Here is a 19,943-nt window from a genome sequence, read left to right as displayed (position 1 = left end):
CACAATCCGCATTAAAGCAACCATTTTCAACATAATGTAAATTTGTGACAACGTTCCGCCGGAAGAGAAGCTCTATATACCAAATATGATTTTTATGAGCGGTTGAAGCGCGCTTATGCCGACTACCCTCGCCACGATGTAAAATTTGTGTTTAACGATTTTGGCGCTAGGGTAGACAAAGATGGGTTTTTTGGTACAACAGTTGAAAAACTCGGCCTCCATGGAGAAACCTCTTCAAATGGATTGGAGCTGATCGACTTTGCAGCACAAGAAAATTCATCATGCTGCTTGGCTCTCTCCGGACCGAAAAGTTCAAAATCGGATCAGTTTGAAAAGTAAAGTCCTCTCTCCACGAACAAAGATCGATCTTCACAAGTTCCTCATCACACCCGTCCTGCTATCAGGCCATGTTGGCCGGAAGTAAGAGAATTTTCCAGTTTCGAAGATTTTCGATTTACTACCCGCCGGTGGAAGCAATGGAAAAAGACCTGACTATACTTGGTATATAGAATTGGCGCCAAATAGCGAAAAGAAGAAACGACTCGGGCTCTGTTGCAAACTCGGCTATAACTGCGTAAGCGGTGTCTACGCCAGCAAAGAAGAAAAATAAGAGTATAGAAATGTCAGAGGAATGTTAAGTACCAAATTTGGTTGAATGAAGAGACTTCACCTAACAGAAGCGGTGCCATATCGTTCAATTTTGACCCCGGCTCTCTTAAAGTTCTTTTGTATCATACCAGGTGTAAAATTTGATATCTCTCGCGTACTTTTTTTTATTCATTTATCGCATTTTTAGTAGTATATTAGAGAAAAGTTAAATGGGGTTTCCGTCTTCTAAAATCTTTAGCCCCATGCGGCCGAAGTAAGTGTCTTAATGGAATTTACACACTGTTGACTACCATTTAAACGCTTCTTTAAGCATAAAAACAAATTTTTTTCGCATATACTATCACTCGATAGACAATTACCACCACGATCTAGAGTGATGCAGACAGAACACCACCTTGCGAACGAATTTCATAGTGCACACGCACTGAGCCGTTCCGCCATAGAAAGGTATATTTGAAATACCTGAAATTCGGTTCGACCTCAAAAATACTTAAGACCTCGCTCTATAAAAACTTACTTTTTTAAATTTCTAAAAACCGAAGGAGAGCGAGAACAAAATAACTTTAATTTCAAAACGCCAAACCTAATTTTTCACGAATGTCCATCATAAATAGGAGGATACTGCTGCAATTTCACGTTTGCTATTCGTACGAAGTTCATCAATCGACACTGGCTTGTTGGCATTGACCATAGACATGACGTAGCCTCTCCCACGACCGAGGCGACCAATTGACTGGCCACAGCCATTAACAGTATCGTGCCGGTTTTGATCATCACGGAAGAAGTACGGCACAATGATGCCGCCGGCCCATAAACCGCACCAAAACGTAATTCTTTCGGGACTCATGGAGTTGGAACATACGATGATTCTGGTGATCAAGCGCCTTCAGGGCCAGCGTCAGTTTGATCTTGTAAGAATGTAGGCCAAGATCGCTAAATTCGCTATAACGACCTCACAGAAATGGCCAACTCTTGAGAACGACATGTGAAAGACTGATTTGGGTCTTTGTCAATTCATACGCTATGTCGGTAGTAAATTTTAATAATTTCGACTCGTTCTTGGTTTGTATAACCTTCCATCATGAAATTGCAAACCTTATTGAAAAGAAATGCCGAAAGAGCGGGAAAAAATATTTACAAGGAGCGTTCCAAAGTAGCCTTTTTAAAGAAATGCAGAAATTTACAAGGAGCGTTCCAAAGTAGCCTTTTGGATGGCCTCTACGTCTGCATAACGCTTTCCTTTCATGGGAAAATCTATTTTTCCGAAAAGGAAGAAGTCGCACGGTGGTTATTGGTTAAAATGTAATTTTTGGTCAAACAATCGGTCGCAAGCGTCGATTTTTTGTGACTTTTTTGGTCGTCAGTCAATTTGTGCGGAACAAACCGCACAGTAAGCCCAAATGTTCGGTCAAAATGCGATAAATCGATCTCTTGGAGATGTTCAATTCCATTTCCATGAACTTCAATGACGATCAACTGATTTTTCATGAATTAACGCACAGTTTCAATGGAATTTCCGGTGATCACGGATTTTGATTGGCCCATATGTTGATCGACATTTATGTCCTCACGACCTCTTTGGAAACGTTGGAACTACTCCTGCACTCTGCTAGGTAATCATCGCCATAAACTTGTTTAATCAATTGAAACGTTTCGGTAAAAGTTTTACCAGTTTTGATGTTGGCTCTTTGTTCGAAGCTCATTTTCGCACCGATAACACAAACATACTGACACTTTAAACACAATAACTTCACTTCCAATCGAATGAATCGATGAAATGTCATGAAATAGACACTCACTGGACATTCGATAAAGATAGCTTATTCCAACGCACCAGTCGACATATAGATGGCTCTACCAGGGGGCGCTAGATTCAAAAAGTTCTATTTACTTTGGAATACACCTTGTATATACATAAGCCTTGGTACACATTTTCAAAATAAACACACTATTCTCTTAGTTAATGGAGAATATAATGGCATAAGAATATAAATATTATATAATACATATGTATACAACAATTGCAATGGAGCGTACAGAGCTGCTTGATAACTGGCCTTATTCAATTTATAAATTTTCATGTGAATATACACGTGCGTTCACATATATGCCACATATATATTCATAACCATTTACTGTATAAATAATAAATTAAATATACGCAAAACACACATGCAATACCGTTAATAAATAAGTGGGCTGCAATGCCAATGAATGGCGTTGCCACCTACAAATGGCAAAAATTATACGAAACTTAACCGCTGATATCACAAAAAAGCAAGCAAAAAACGGCAGAAAAAACTGCTGATATTTAACATTAAATTAAATATGCACGCAAAGGTATTTTGCAGAGAAATTACATTAAAAATGCAGAAGTGCGCGTGTGTGCTTGAAAGTGAAGCGTTTGTGAACAACGCCAGCAATAACAATGGCGTAGTAAGTGTTAAGTGTATGTGCCTGTTAATATATGTATGCATTGGTTTGTATTTATATTAACATATATGTGTGTATATATGTATGTGCGACCACAAAAGCACACAAAAACGGCATGTAAAAGGAAATTAACTTAATAAGTGGGAGTGTAAGTTTATTTATTTTCCATAAAAGTACAGTGGCATACATAGAAATGAGGCACGTAATTTTTTTAGTAAAAATTTGTATTGTTAAAGAATAAGTATTTGTTTAACAAATATTATAAAATAATTTAATGCATTCTACAACATATATTCAACAAGTTTTGTGGTATGATAAATACAACATTTATTTCACGCTATTATATGTGCCACCACTGTACATTACATTACCTACATATACTCGTATGATAGTGAATTTTTCTGTAAGCAGGTATTCATTTATGTGATTTCAAAATTGTGTGTTAACTGCGCTTGTTCGTTAACTGTAATTTTAATAAATGGAAGCTGCTGCATACGAGCAAAGTGATAATGGCGCGACTATTGAAATGCCTTAAAATGAAATAACTGCATTCCATTAAATGATATGTATGTAATACATATACAATTTGTTATCTTGAAAAGGCATTTCTGCCAAAAGTGACCCGAATGAAACCATCACATCATCTTTCTTTAGTTTCTCACATTATGTAATCTATTTGTAATACTCGGAAAGACCAGACTTATTTAAAATCCATGCTGCACTCAATTCAAGTGCATTTAAATTCCGAGTTTAAAATTTTTCACAGTCAAAATATAGAAGAATGTGCAGCTATCGCTGAGCTTACCCGTCGAAAGTAAATTAAACGCAAACATCGAAATGCACATCAAGTTCTCTTAGTGCAGACATGCTTTTCAATGTAGAAATCAAAAATCAGTCAATGTTTCCTTTACACAAGTAGTGTCTTCAAGGTATTTCATATATCTACTATCAGATTATAGATTATCAAGGACTTAGGCACCAAATCTGTGACGCCTTTGGGTATAAATTTTGCGAAAATATCGGTGACATGTCAGACATGACATGTGAAACTCGGGAAAAATATAAAACAAGTAAAACACCCCCATAGGATGCTAGTAGTACTGTTTGCCATACAGTTGGAAGCCATTCGTTTTCATTTCATCCGACTATATAACAATTTTCCAATCTTCTATGCACCAGCTTTGTAATAGTTTAGACTTGTCTTAATATTTTTATTAGACATAGCAGGTATATTCCGTTTAACGGTTTGTGGCTCTCCGAGCTGTCCAATTGCTAATACGCCGTCATATTCTACCATGATTATGAGTAACTTTTGGCCAATCACGAAGCGTGAGTCGTCGCGCAACCACCTTATTCACCAAATTTACTCTCCTGTGATTTTTTTCTGTTTTCGACACTAAAAAATCCGCTTCGGAAAACACGCTATGAGTCAATTGAAGTCTTTTAAAGTCATTCCCTGGCGCCGGTGAAGGTCAACCCAAAGCTAATAATAAGTTATAATAAGTATATTGAGGATTGGATTAAGGCTGTCATGCTTGTATTGGCTTAAAAGTATTTTGGAGGCGAAAATTATGTTTTTTTTTTTTATTAAAATAGGTGAAAATATGAACATGAAATTGTTTGTCAAATTTGATCAAACGGTACATTGTACTTTGAACTTGATATCAATATAAAGGTATTCACAAGCTCGTTTTTACTAACCACCTGCTAACGAAAGCCTCCATTTAAATTCCTCTGACACCATTAACTCGCACTGAATGCTTGAATTACTTTCTTATTATACCTTCTCAGATAGCTTTTCCACAAAATTTTTGCTTAAAAAATATTATCTGACACAGCTTTGGAAAAATTGTTTAATCCAAGTTTATATCCTTTGAAAGGAAATGTAATTTTTTGGTAAATCACGAGTTGACTATTCCATAAAAATACGAACTTTTCATAACTAAACATTCCAAACAATATTATTGTACCATTTATCTCTTTCTCGAAACTTTTGAAGTTTGAGGACAGCAAAAAGGGCATTCGGATCCTCTATATACGAGGCACGTGTGCAATTTTGGCACCGTTTTCCTGAGTAAGGTAAGGAGAGGTCCGAATAATAGAGGACTCTCTCGTCCCGCATTATGTTTAGCTCTTTCTTTAGTACCTTTGGAGTAACTGCTAATTTATACAATTGTATTTTACGGTCATCCAAAATCACTTAATGAATAGTTTTGCTGTTTTCTACGGATACAGTTTCTATTGGACAACCACTGCGTTCATTTCCTTTGGTACTTAAATGATATACATTGAGTTCAGTACTAAATGGGCGGTTGCTTAGTCCGACTTTTGTAGATTAGGTCGAACTATTGATAAATGCATTTAATTCGGGATGCTCTCTCCTAGAAACAATACAATTCAGCTTGCACGATATACAGAAATCCATAGAACGTATTATGTATAATTCCATTTAACGAGCTTATTGGTAGCCGGCTTTGACATATGGCTCCATATGTTTTCAAATAATAAATAAACAGATTTCCTCATAATATTCACAGTTTTACACCGCTGCCCATCGATTTACTATTAGTAATAAAAGTTACTCATACGTCCAGGTGTCAAGTAAAGAACAAAATAACTACGATGTTATACCAATTAACAGGAATGACAACCAATATCTGAAAATCATAATAGTAATTTGACAGCACAAAATAATGCAAATATTTATAGTGAATGAAGTGAATGAAGCTTGAATTTGATAATGAGCGCATATGAAATTATTTGAGCTGAGATTACTTCTACAATCTACAAAGCCTATTTATTTTCGAATAAAAACTGTATAAAAGCGAGGAACCTCCATTCAGTAATTACTGCTGATTATTAGTCACAAAGCATGACCAAATACGTTTATGTCAAGTACGTTTCCTACATTCCTTAGACAATTAACACAACCAATCATTATTTTGGTGAAAGTTCTAATCAATCAATCAATCTCTTACGAAAATGACTTATGTACATTTACTTTTCAAGCGTTATGTAATCATATAAGTTGGTTAGTAATTAAAAACCGAACTGTGTCAACGCAAAAGAATTTACCAATAATTAGACATAGAAAAATTATACAAAAAGTAAGCAAATAGTTTGTCATACCTTAATTGGAGAAAGCGCCTGCTGCATACCACGGTGCGAAATATTTACATTTACTCCCCTATCATTAGATCATTATATACCACATTGATTTTTCTACACGCTGAACTGTCATTAAAACTTCTTACGTTTGCTGACAAGCTGGAGAAATTGTAGCTTTGTAGGGAAGTGTTATTAATTATTTCTATTCCATACACACATATCCGTTTATATATGTAATTATTTATTTACTTAGTGCACGCGTATATTTTAAGTAAGCATAACAACCCTTTCATATATATTAATATTTTTTTCTACTCACCTAGAAGTGCATATATATTCATACATACATATTAAGCTATCTTTGTTAATATTCCAATCGTATAAAAATAATCAGACACATAAAAGCCCTTCCACTCTTTACTCCATTAGAAACTTTCATGTCACCGTTTTTTTCCTTCTCTTTCTACCGAAAGAAAGAAGTCACAAGAAAGGTAACGTAAAATTTTTGATTAGCTTCACTAAAGTGATGTCTGTCCTATTTTGTTCACGCTATAAGCAATTTTATTTGTAATAACACAATATGTATGTTGCATACTTGCAGGCGCCAAAGCAATTTTCTACTCTTTACCACAAAATGGCTTTACAAAAAGGTCATATGAGCGAAAATATGGCGCGGCTAATAATAAAGCACAAGTCCATAATTTTATTCATTTCTGTTTCCACACCTTCTATACTTTTACTAATTTATGGCGATTTTGCAATGACTTTACTTTATTTTTGCTACAATGTATTGTATATATTTAACATTACAAAACTTTGTATGTATGAGTTAAATTTCAGGATTTTATCCACTTATATGAAACAAGTGAGTAAGGGTAAGTTATTTTGTAATGTTTTTTGATTTGCTAATTTTCCTATCGTAAAAAGTCGTCTGCCCCATACATATATTCATTAGCTAAGCTTTTATAAAAAAATCACCTTCCTATTGGCAATCAGAAAAAAATTTAAACATATCGATCGACAAGTTGCCTCCTTTTTAGTATAACCCACATCATAAGACAAATAACATCATATTAATTTCTGGAAGAAGATAATCACCGATAGCTCCAACCACACAAAATTTATTTGCTGGTGATATTCTGTGAAAGATAACTTATGATAAGTGGCATTAAGTCAAACGAAAGTTTTAAAATCCTTTTATTATATAAATTAAAAGACCAGAGACTTGCTCACTTCGGCAATCACATTTATTCTGATTCTTTTTCTGATTCGATACAATTTCTTTTACTTAAAAAGCTAAGCCTACCAAGCCTACGCAAATACCAAGTGGAAATAAACAGGTTGTTGTTGATGGTGTCAGGTATGCGCTCAGCGGATGCTTTCCATAGATTTAGTTACCGCAAGTTGATGTCGCTTAGCGCGCCGTGTGCAAACTTTCCAGCGCAGTAAGCCATTTTCATACCTTTTCAATGAAGGTCATCCGCAATAAATGTTCGGGCAGTATCAATTACTAATTGTTGTTGTAGGGTGTCATTTACATATATGATTTTCTTTTAGAATTACTACAGCTAAGCGTAATTAGATTATGAATGGTAATAATGAAGAAAAAGACACGAGCGGATTCAATGATGCCTTTAGGGGAGTTGAGATGAGGGTCGATCCACTAACTTATATATTTATAATAGCTAAAAGAACCGATCTAATCTATTTTCTGCAAAACGATTTTATTCTTAACAAGAATTTCAGCAACGAAGTTGTTGTGATTGCTAGGATAGAGGGTGCTGTCGGAGAACTGTAGAGGTGAGATCCTCTATGATTTCATATAAAAGTGAAGATTTCTTTATTAATAAGAGGAGACCCTCATCTTATGTAACTGCAGGCAGAGGAGAATTTTTGACCTCACTTTGGCGTCAAGGGAAATACGTCTTTTAAACACTGTATGGAAGCTTTTGAAGTGACTATTCCTACTCTGATCATGGGTATATTTTTTTTAGTTTTCAATTGAATTGTTCTATTCAGAGAACCTTATAGAAATTTTAGAAGTACGAATTTGGACTTTTCGGCAAGAAGTTTCGATCAGCTCTTCCGCTTGCGCTGGGTAAAGTCTCGATGAAAACTACCAACGCGCTCGACGAGCACGTCGAGGTCTTCTGTTCTGTATGTTGGTATGTCTTTCAACGCTTTTATCCTCTGGAAACTCAGAACAGAGAGGGAAATCCACCAGAGTTATCGAAAATTAAATCTTTGAGCAGAAAACTGTTCAATAAAGGTCGTATAAGCGGTCTTAATGCAGATTGGCATATATGAAACGGAGATTAGGCGAAAGTCTTCTCTCGATTAAGCGTTCTTTTATGCTACTTCTGGCTGTGATTGATATTAACCGCTGATTCTGTGATCTAACGTTAGGAGTTTATGGGATTTGAACCTATAAATCTCATTTATGTTTCGCATATCGGCTTCAAACGCCGAAGTGGGCTTCAAAAGTTATTATGCGACTTCAACCATTTTTAGAGGAGATATAGCAATTTTAGAGACAGTATTTCTGGGAAGTTTAATACGAAAACCTGCACTGTTCCTTCGGAACTATCTTTATTGTAAAATTTAGTGATTCTAATGTTTGTGGCTTATTTATAGCCCTTTATAGGTCTTCGTCAAGTCATTTTGATCCTATATGTCTATCTTCGTTATCAAACTTCTTACAGTGCCAAGGAAAATAATTTTGTCAATTTTCAGTAATATACGGATGGACAGACAGACACTGGTCATCTGAATGCCTTGATCAAGCCACCGTTAGGAAATTAAAACTGTATAGCTCAGTCACTCAGTCCCAAAAGTACTTTGGGATAAGTAGCAATATAGAGATATCGAAGTCAACACTCCAAAGACAGCAAACGAGAAAAGTATATCGAAGCCATAGATTATACCGCACATTGTTAGTTGATTAATTAATCATTTTGGGTCAACCGCTATGGTATGAACAGTTTTTGCAAGTAATTCAGACTTATTATCTTCAATAAACTCGAATTTCATTATAAATATTGAGTAGTCGAAAAAGTCCCTTCGTATAATCAAACCAAAACTTTTTTTTATATTTTTATTAATAACATTATTCCATCAATGTTCATCGAAATTTCGAAATTTCCATAACGAAAGCGAGCGAATCATTGTTGTGCTGCACGAACTGATACAGCATCGCCTCCGTTAACTGCATAAATGTCATTGGTGGCTTGCGTGGCATTCTTCCCTTTTTTATACAAAAATTCCAAATGTCATTCTTTTCACTCATTTCTGAACAGTTGTAACTTTTTTCAACTTTAATTTATTAAATGAATCTGACCTATCCAAAACTATATGGTATGACACAATGTGATTGGTAGCACTGGAGATATACGACTGCAACGACATCTATTGGCAAAATACGAAACAACTTTTTCGACTACCCAATATGTGGGAATAATAGAAACTTTAAGCCACTCAAGAGTCATCACAGCGAGCTTTGTGCGACACAACGGCTAAAGATCGTGGAAAGACAAAAAGGACGGAGTCGAGCAAAGGTATTATATGTCGTCTATGTATATTTTGAGAATAATTCCTAACGAATATTTTGCAAGAGTCGTTCCAAGACGAAAGTACCATTTCATGAAGAAAAAAACTTTAATTTAAAAATTCATATCTAACGGGTGATTCAAGTAGAGGCACTTATTTCTGTAGTTCAAATAGTGTCAAGCTGTCATATTATTTTTGTTCAGTATTGTTTGGCATTTCATCATGGAAGGACTTACGCCTGAACAACATTTACAAATCGTTCTATTTTATTACGAAAATTTACGTTCTGTAAAGAATCTGATTTGCGCGCTTTACTCAATACCACATTCTTTCAACAAGCTGCGCCACCTCCCACACATCTTACCCACCAATTCATTTATTGAGAGAACACTTCGGTGAGCAGATAATTTCACGTTTTGAGCCGATCGGCTCGCCACCAAGGTCAGGTTATATCACCCCGTTAGACTTTCTCTGGATATGAAAAGTCTAAAGTCTAAGCGAACAAGCCCGTTTTGATTCAGGCGTGATATAAGCGTGTGATTCGGCAGCTACCAGTCGAAATGCTGGAACGAGCAATGGAAAATTAGATTCAATGGAGGGACCAACTCACACGTAGCCGCGGCCTACATTTGATAGAGGTAATCTTCAAAAAAATCAATCCCAAATAATGTTCTTTCAAACGGTAATAATGATTAAATATGAAGTTTCTGTATTCTTTCGTTAAAAAGGTAGAGAACCTCGAAATGGATCACCCTTTTTATATTTGACATGTCAAATGGCTGACATCTCCGCTATTATAAAAATTTGTCATCATAAGCTCAACTTTCAACCAAAACTGAATGGCTCCGTAAACAATCACTCGAAAAACTGCCAATATGAAAACATTAAAGAAATTCCGAATTCTACCGCCTATATATTTAAGTATACGGAGGGTACATATAAATTTATGCAGATATGCAAACGAAAGTAAAGAGAGTATAGTGAAGGAGGTATGTGAATAATAATTGCATGATGAACCGAAAACTTTCAAATGAATATTTAATTAGTTAATATGAAATTTAATTTGAATTTAATTAAGGAGACAGTTCAATTTAACCCTTTGTCACACACACGCACAAACACAGAAACATGAAACATTGCCGACTAAACGGCACCGCTCATTTCACAGTGCAAAACTTGCTGCTTACTACCTTCACACGAATACAGCACTGCCAAGCCGAAGGGAATTGTGGAAATTACAGAACAACAACAAGAACAGCAAGTAAATGTATGAAGAATTTCCAAAATGCCAAAAATGAATTTAATGTAAAATTTTAATTAAAATGAACACTTGTCAATCAACAGAGCAACCAGAAGCACAAAACCGAAGCCAAACTGACAAAAAAACAATGGTATTTGTATTTGCATGGGTGTGTGTGTGTATGTGACTGAAGTGATATAAATGTAGTAAGACAAAAGCCGCATACACGGCAAATGAATGCATATGAATACCGAAAATTGTATGACGACTCGCAAGGATAATAAGCAAGGAGAGGCTTGCAACGGCATGGTTGTAGTGATATGATACGCAGAGGGCTGTACATGGCCATGGCAAATGAGAGACCAACTGTCATTTTACAAACAAATATTATTTTGGGCTTCACGCTGCCATGTACGCTCTGCGGCGGAATATTCATACCCAAATATTATTACTGATACACGCCCGTGTTTGTATGCATGCGAGCCAGCTTTTGCATGTGTGTGAATGAGTGACTACGCTTAGCATGCCATGTTGAAGGAATACCCTATAATGCATTACATGTGTGTTAATTAAGTATTTGCACGCATGAAAAATTGAAAATAAAAATTGAAAATGTTAAAAACAAAAAACGAAATAAAATACGCAACATCATTTAAAAAGGACAAATGCACCGGATATGCACAGGAAATGAATATTTGTAAATATTTGGCTATCTGCAATGCTGTGAAGCTGTGAGTTCCGAATATTATGCTGGATATTGTCTTTCATTTCCAGTTGGTCAGAGGTGGAAAGTTTTTTCGTGAATAAAATTATATAAGGACTTGCATATAAAAAAATATTTATATTGTATGATATATATACATATATACATATATATATATATTTCTATATATTCTATATATATACATATATTTCTATATACTGTTTATCCTCTGCATTTAAAAAAACATACACACACTCATCAGGCTCAGACTCAACCCAAAAAAATGAAGTTAAATAGTGCAGACACTCAACATCACCACTCACTGTGGGACCGCTGCTAAATGAGTACCTTCAGGCTTTCAATACTTACAATCAAAGGTTAAGTCCAAAATGAAGCATGTATATGGTAGTTATCTATAAATACATACATTTTTATAAAAATATATGTTTTAAGTCTTGTAACAGCTCTTTATGTAAGTGTAATTGGTACAGAGTCCTTCAAGAGCTTCCACGATTTTCGACAAACAGTTGGCAAAATAATAATACACTGTAACAAACCAAAAGAAATTTTTGATTTTACAGTTTAAGGGGGTATTCTCATTTTATCACTTCGAAAATTTTTTTTATAGTACTTTGACAGTAAAACCTATTGAAAACATGCTGTGAAAAATTCAGACCGAAATTCATAGTATTTGATAAGTTACAGCTCATAGTCGCCGACGTGTCGTAAGTGACTGTCTATCAGGCGCCATGACAAGTCTGCAGCTGCTTCGTTTCTAAACGCATTTTTCTCTAATCATCATTTTCTGAAACTGTCATGGTCCTAAAAAAAAGTATCCAACCGTTTTTGTTTGAATTGGGTAGGGACGATAGCCGCAGAACTACTGAATACTAATCCATTAGATTTTTTTATTTCAGACAACATGACCAACATTTTTCGTTGGGGACTACTTTGATTTAAAATAAAATATATTAAAACTGTAAAAAACGAAATTTTTTTTTGTACATTTCAAAATACAAATAAAAACATATTAAAAAATTAAAATGTTTGAATTTTGTTGTCGCATAAAAAAAAATCCTAAAAAGTGCTTGGTTTGGACTACAAAATGGATAAATAAGAATGTCACGTTCTTCTCCTACTGTATCACACGGTTCAATTGTTGAAAGCAAGGTCAAGAAAGGGCGTTGGCATAGGCGATCAATGCATAGTAGACAACTCTTGCCAACCCCATCAAACATATAGAAAACTCTTCCTAACCGTCCAACTTGACAGAAAACTGACAAACAACCGTCGCCAATTTTTCTATAGTTACTGCGATCCCCATTAGATTGCCCACATATGCAAATAAGTCACGTTCACACCAAACACCAAACACCAAAAGCTTCTTCGGGATTGGAAAGGACCTCTCCGAGCAGTTCGATACCAAACGAGGTTTCAGACAAGGCGACTCCCTATCGTGTGACTTCTTCAATCTGCTGCTGGAGAAAATAATTCGAGCTGCAGAACTTAATCGAGCAGTCCTGTCATCACACAAACAGTTGTCTCATTCGCGAATTGGCTCTCACGTCACGTTTGACAGTCTTAACTTTGAAGTCGTAGATAATTTCGTCCATCTTGGAACTAGTGTAAACACATGTCAGCCTCCAGCTCTGAAAGTATTTTACGCTGTACCCGTCGGAGGAAGCAGAAGAAGAGGAAGCACCAGGTGGAGAAGGACCTGACATCGTTTGGAACCTCCAATTGGCGCCACGTAGCGAAACGAAGAAACGACTGGCGCGCTGTTGTTAACTCGACAATAAGCGCGTAAACGGTGTCTACGCCAGTAAAGAAGAAGAAGAAATATTACTGATTTGGGGTCCTTGCTAACTAACTGTTTTAGTAGTAAGGTACGATATAGGATATTTATGCCAGGAAGTTCGGATAAGAGATGACTTTCTATTAACTTGTCATCTTCATTAAATTTACTAAATATGAATAATTGTTTGAAGTATAATAAGAAGTAATAGTGGAACAGAAAACCGAAATAATTGTCTTGCGACGTCTTATCATTGTAATGCTAATCGATCACCACTTGTGATCTCTGATTTGTTTAATGCTGACTTTCATTTTGGAACAGAAAGAAAGGGGCGAGCTGTTTGAAATAAAAATATTTAAAAAAAAAAATTAAATTCAGGAGCGAATAAATTGAAAATAAAATTTTACTGTTCCCTTCCTATTCGGTTTGTATGCAGTTTATATACACCAACTCTCGTCAATGGGATTCTGAAGTGTTAATAGTTCAATTTGAACTGAGTTAAAGCCACATAAGAAAGTAAGTGAAATCTTCTTAATCTAGAAAATAATGGTAAAATGTGTAACTTTATCTACCCTCAAACATTTTTGGCTCAGAATATAAGTTTAAGAAGTAAAAATTATTACTACTCGATTTCTACAATAATATTTTTATATTTATTTACAGTGTATTCTTAGCTTTGCATACTTTTACTTTTACCTCTTCCATACCATATGTATGTGCATTTACCACACCAGCACGCAACTGGCCACCTCAATTTGCTTGGCGCCTTATACCTTAATACATACTCGGCTCTTGTGTTGCACACCATACTTCAGCCAACCGGAAATATAATCGAATAAATTAATGATCGCAACAGAAAAGAATGAAATAATTTCGCAAACGCGATACCACCAAGTCGCCGCCATCACAGCAGCGACGCAAGCGCTGGTATGTATGAATATGTTTATGCCTACCTCCGGTTAAAACAAAGGTCCAGGCCACGCCAGGCTGACCGCCGGCTGGTTGCCATAATCCGGCGGTATTGCTGACAATGACGGAGTTGAACATGACTGTGTTGGAGACGCCACAACAGCCGGATGTACAAACGGCGGCGGATGAGTGGACGGTGAGCTTTTGACGTTCCGAGCCAATGTACTGATAATAACAGGAGTATGGCCAATGAATGATTAAAATGCCACGCAAGTGATACATGCGCGTGCTATCACACACATACTTACACGCACCGATATTTACAATGAGTGCGTGAAGCTAACGCAATTTTTTTTGTAACTGACCATAAAGGCATACCTATAGGCGTACAGACGCATATTGAAAGGGATATGTTAATGGCGGCACATTCTCGGAATTATTAAGGTGTATGCGTAAGAGAATGTGTGTATGTGTTTGGTAAAAGGCGTGAAATAAGCGCATCACAAGTATGTAGTTAAACGTCGAGTTATACGAGTTTACTGCCATAATCGTGACACACATTTTTATGTTTCACTTATTAAAAAAATTGCTCATAATTAAAAAAAGGGGTTTGGAGAAAAGTTTTAATTATTACTATACAAGGTGCATTCCAAAGTAAACAGGGCTTTAAAAAAAAAACAGAACAAATGTTTTTTTTCGGCAAAATCAATTTATTTTATTCAAAATAGTCTCCTTCTGCTTCAATACAGCTTTTGGCACGGTCCAAAAACATGTCGAACGAGTGTTTTGACTCGTTGGCCCGTATGGCCGCCAGTATGCAAGCCTTTTGAATGGCCTCTACGTCTGCATAACGCTTTTCTTTCATTAGCAAATAAATTTTTCCGAAAAGAAAGAAGTTGCACGTTGCCATATCAGGTGAAACGGGAAGTGGTTAATGCTGAAAATTTACGAAGTTATTTAATCCATTCAGCTTTAAGGAATACTGATAAGTCGACAGTATTTGACTAGACAATAATTTAAGGAATACTGATAAGTCGACAGTAGTTGATTGGAAAATAATTTAGATCTTTTCTGACTTTGTACGTGCTACAAAATCTGGAGAACCAAACATAATTTTTTCTATAGCTTATATACTGTAGAATAGTTCACTGGAAATTGCCTTTTCTTCACTATATATATCTTCTTATTCCATCAAGAAGTAAAAATCAATAACTTCATTGTAAAATATTGTCTTCATTAATTTATGTTACGTTGAGTTCTTATACATATATAACATATAACTATTAAAATTCCCCGGGTAAATGATATTTAAAAATGTTCTTAATGATTATGGCAAATATGATCGCGATCTATCAGTCAGTTTGTTTACAGCAGCCGATTAAGTTGGTATATCTCAGTAGTGCGTTACGATTTTTAAAATGGATAAAAATATCGAACAAAGAATTTGTCTCTAATTTTGTATTTCCAACCAAATTTCGTTTGCGGAATCGCTTGAAGTGTTGAAAAAGAGTTTTATCAAAAACAAAAAGCTAGTGGGACAAATGAAAATATTTAAAAAGTGACAGATATGATGCTTGAAACTCGTCAGGCGAGTGTTAGGGTGATGACACGAAAGATCCACATCTCTCGCAAATCCGTTGCAATGATTTTGGTTGATATTTCGGGTATGAAGAGCTCACTTGCTCGATTCGTTCCGATAAAGCTGATTTTTTTTTTTTTTTCAAAAATAGTACCTTAATAAGTCTCTTGGTCTTAGTCTCTATGGAAATGTTTGAACTTACAAATTTCGATTGCCGATGAGACATGAGTTTATGAATCTAACAAGCAAACAAGTCAATAATCATGGGAATGAAGAGAAAAAACGAGCCGAAACCAGAAAGTCGCTCAAAAATCATATATTTTTTCGATATTTGTGGTTTGGTGGATCACGTATTTGGTCCGGAGGAACAAACGGTCAATAAGGAGTTCAATTTGCTTGAGAACATTTGTCAAAAACGGCGGAATTGTGGGTGAAAAGTCCATGGATTTTACACGATGATAATGCACCATCGCATCGAGCCACGATTGTCACCAAATTTAAAGCCAGTAATGCATTGAATACCATCGATCAATCATTGTATTCACCAGATTTGGCTCTGTGTGATTTTTTCTTGTTCCGTGGAACCCGCTTTCAGTCGAACGAAGAGATAAAACAAAATTCGCTTAAAGAGCTAAGGGCCATCACAAAAAATGCTTATGAAAAGTGTTTTGAAGACTAGAAAATCGTTGGTATAAGTGTATTACATCTGGGTACTTTTTTGCCACAATGTAGACTGTTTAAATCTATGCGTTGTACAAGTTACTCAATATTCAGTACAATGTTCTTGATTTTATGGAGGCGATTCTGATATATATGAAGGTTATACAGTTTGTTTCTAAGTTTCTGTCACTGAAAGGTCCAAGGTTAGAGAATTTGTATTGCGAAATTTAAATTCCTTTCCTTAGGGTGCATCTCAGCTCTTTCAGCTTCATTACGCTTTTTGGAGACGTAAGCAGCGTAAGTAAGTGACGGCTAAAATAGTGGAACTTCAGTGGAGTTGTTCCAACATATCCGATTTAAGGGTTTACTGAAGTCTAATTGCAGCGTTTGAACGTCCATAGATATAGTTGATATAGTTAGATAAACCTTGTTGGAAGTAAAAGAGGTAGTGCTGACAGCTTTATGACTGCATTACTGACAAATTTCTCATATACTAACTCTATATAAAGTAATATGTTATTAAGAAAGATACCTCTAATTATTGTAAATGCTGGTGCGTTCTCCACTAGGTCCCCTGCTGATTAAATCCCAGTTGTTTTAATAGTTTCAGTATTTGATCCACTATTTGGTAGACCAAATGATAAACAACTATTAACACACCTTCTCAAATCCTTTTTTCGGAGCTTAAGATGTACTTGTAAATTGCATTTTCTTCTATGACAATTTTGTTTCCATTTTAATCCGATTTGTTCCACTAACTTTTCGATCCACTATGTACTAAGTCTCAAGCCAAACGTAAAAAGTAATTCGCGAAAGGAGAAGAAACAAAAAATACGAAAACAAAGCAAAAAAAACAAAAACAGTCAATATAGCCGACAAGGTAGCGAAACACATGAAATATTTATCGATCGATCACAGTAGGCAACCGGCAGCCGGCAGTAAGCAGCCACGCCGTCAGGTGGCAGCTAACGGAGGCAACTACAACGTCAAGGTATTTAATATGAGTAATATACAATAAACGGTATGTGTTTGTATATTTAAGAATAAAAAAATGTTTGAAAGTGCATAAGCATTTTGTGGATGGTATACATTTATGCATCTACTAATATCAGTACATATAGCCTACACATTTCATACGGGCTTGGATGGTGGTTTTTCTAGCAAACACAGTACACTAAATGTACCATACATTCTTCTTGAGAAGACGAAGAAAAATCAACGTCATATTACAAGCACAAACGAGTTAATACCGCTTTGTGGTGGCATATGAAAAACAACAAAATTTTTGCGCTCCCAAATGTATGCTTGCAAGTAGAGAAAGTCAGCAGCAGCAGCAGTTGAGCTGCTCACCTGCTGTAATATCACGCTACCAACAATGCATACTACATTTTCATGCATATATACATATGTATATAACCAAACACCCGTCTCATGTTCAGCCATGAAGGTATTTCCGTGCCAGGAGCAGATTCCACCTGGACGAATTTTTATGATTTTTTTGCGTTCCCATTTCGTTTATGCGCCCAAAAGCTGACTGCCTGAATGGCTCAACGACATTGGCGCTGTTTGATGCCACTGCAACATGTTGTATTGGTGGTGTGCTGCATCAAAGGTATTACATTGCATGCCGGTATGCTTCAATGGGCAACACTGTCGCCACTAGTGTGGTACTTACTTTTAACGGTGCTCGCTCGGCGCACAAGCATTCTCGTATATGTATGTGTATAGATGTGAGTACATGTGTGCGTGGCAGAGTTGGTGAAAATTCATCGGTAACCTGCCGTTAACGAGAATGCTGAAATAATTGAAAGTCAAACTGTAAATATTACACAAAATTTTAATGTCACCTTTAGAGTGGATCGCCGCTGACATGAAAGGGTGTTGCCGACATTATGGTGGTCTTATAAAAATTTAATAGGTGCAAGCTGTCAAATTACGAAATTCGGTTTTGGTTGTCATGCTAGTTTTTGATGTACTTTAAATGGGTCCTGGCAATGGCAAGAGTAAAACTTAATGTCAGCGAATGAGGTTAATTTCAATGGGGTCATGAGAATCATGTTAAAGCTTATGTGCAAACAAAATGCTGAGTGTAAGCTAAAGAGTGTGTGTGCTGTTATGATTGGCGAATATATTGAAGATAGCAGTTAAAATAGTAGCATCTGATGAAATTAGACCCAGATGGACAGATAAACTTTATACCATGACGTCGCCTTCAGTGAATGCTTTGTACCATTCAAATACTTATTGGTTTCAAACTTTACACGAACAAAAAATAGGGTTTTATTTTAATTGGATTATTTTATCAGGAAAAACCTTTTAGCGATTAGGTCAGTACGGGTAAAATTTTATACGGTTGTGTTTCATTATTAATTATGTTCGAATTATCTTGTGGGTTGCACTGTAATATGTACATTAGAGCGGGTTGATTTGTCTGATGCCCAAAAAACCGAAAAACCGCATATGCAGGAAATGTTCAACAGATCATACCGAACAACTTTGCCTGAGAGACTATGGGTCTAAAACCAGTTTCGTGAATGCGATTTTTAAGGTAATTTTCTTTAGGGACCATAAAATTTGTTTGTTAGTTCATGAAATATCCGAATGTAATACGTAAGTATATTTTGATAAGCTATAGCTCGTTTGTCAGAATCGGTCAAATGGCATAGCCCGATCACATATAACCGATTATTCTCATTTTTTTAACTTCGCATATGCAACTCTGCAGAAAAAAGACCGTTCTAATATACATAGATCTTTATATGTATATCAGAACCTTAATATTTGTTGAAGATTTTTGAAACAACACATGTGAAATCATAGAATCTGACTGAAAATATAGAAGCTTTAGTGAATTCAGTAGATTTAAGATGTACAGTTATTGAAAGCTCATGCTATCAGTCTACTAGTGATGCCGCATAGAAGAAATTTGAGTCGATATGAAAATATCGTTTCATTACTAGCATACCTAGCGCGGTAGGTAGTCGCACAACTAACTTGAGATCCCTTGAAAATGTAAAATATTAAAAATATTCTAGTGATATCCACTTGTTTGATAACGATCAATATGATTTCGATGTGCTTCAATGAAATAACCATACCATAACTTTAAAACCACAGTACCGCTCGTTTTCAAAATTTGAACAGTATTTCGTACATATTTTACGGGGTAAAGCTGGTGTGCCTTATTATATTTTTTTTATCGCGTTTTTTTCTTCAAAGTGTTCTCAAACATAGAAATATTCAACTTAGCTGAATTGATCAACATCCTCGAACCGATTTACCCATTTTGAATTGAATGAGAATTTGGTACATATATTTGGTCGTATATACTAAAAACAGTGATATTGAAAACAGCAATGTA

This window comes from Bactrocera tryoni, chromosome 2, assembly GCF_016617805.1.
Source record: "Bactrocera tryoni isolate S06 chromosome 2, CSIRO_BtryS06_freeze2, whole genome shotgun sequence".
NCBI lineage: Eukaryota > Metazoa > Arthropoda > Insecta > Diptera > Tephritidae > Bactrocera > Bactrocera tryoni.
This window is presented reverse-complemented; position numbering follows the sequence as displayed.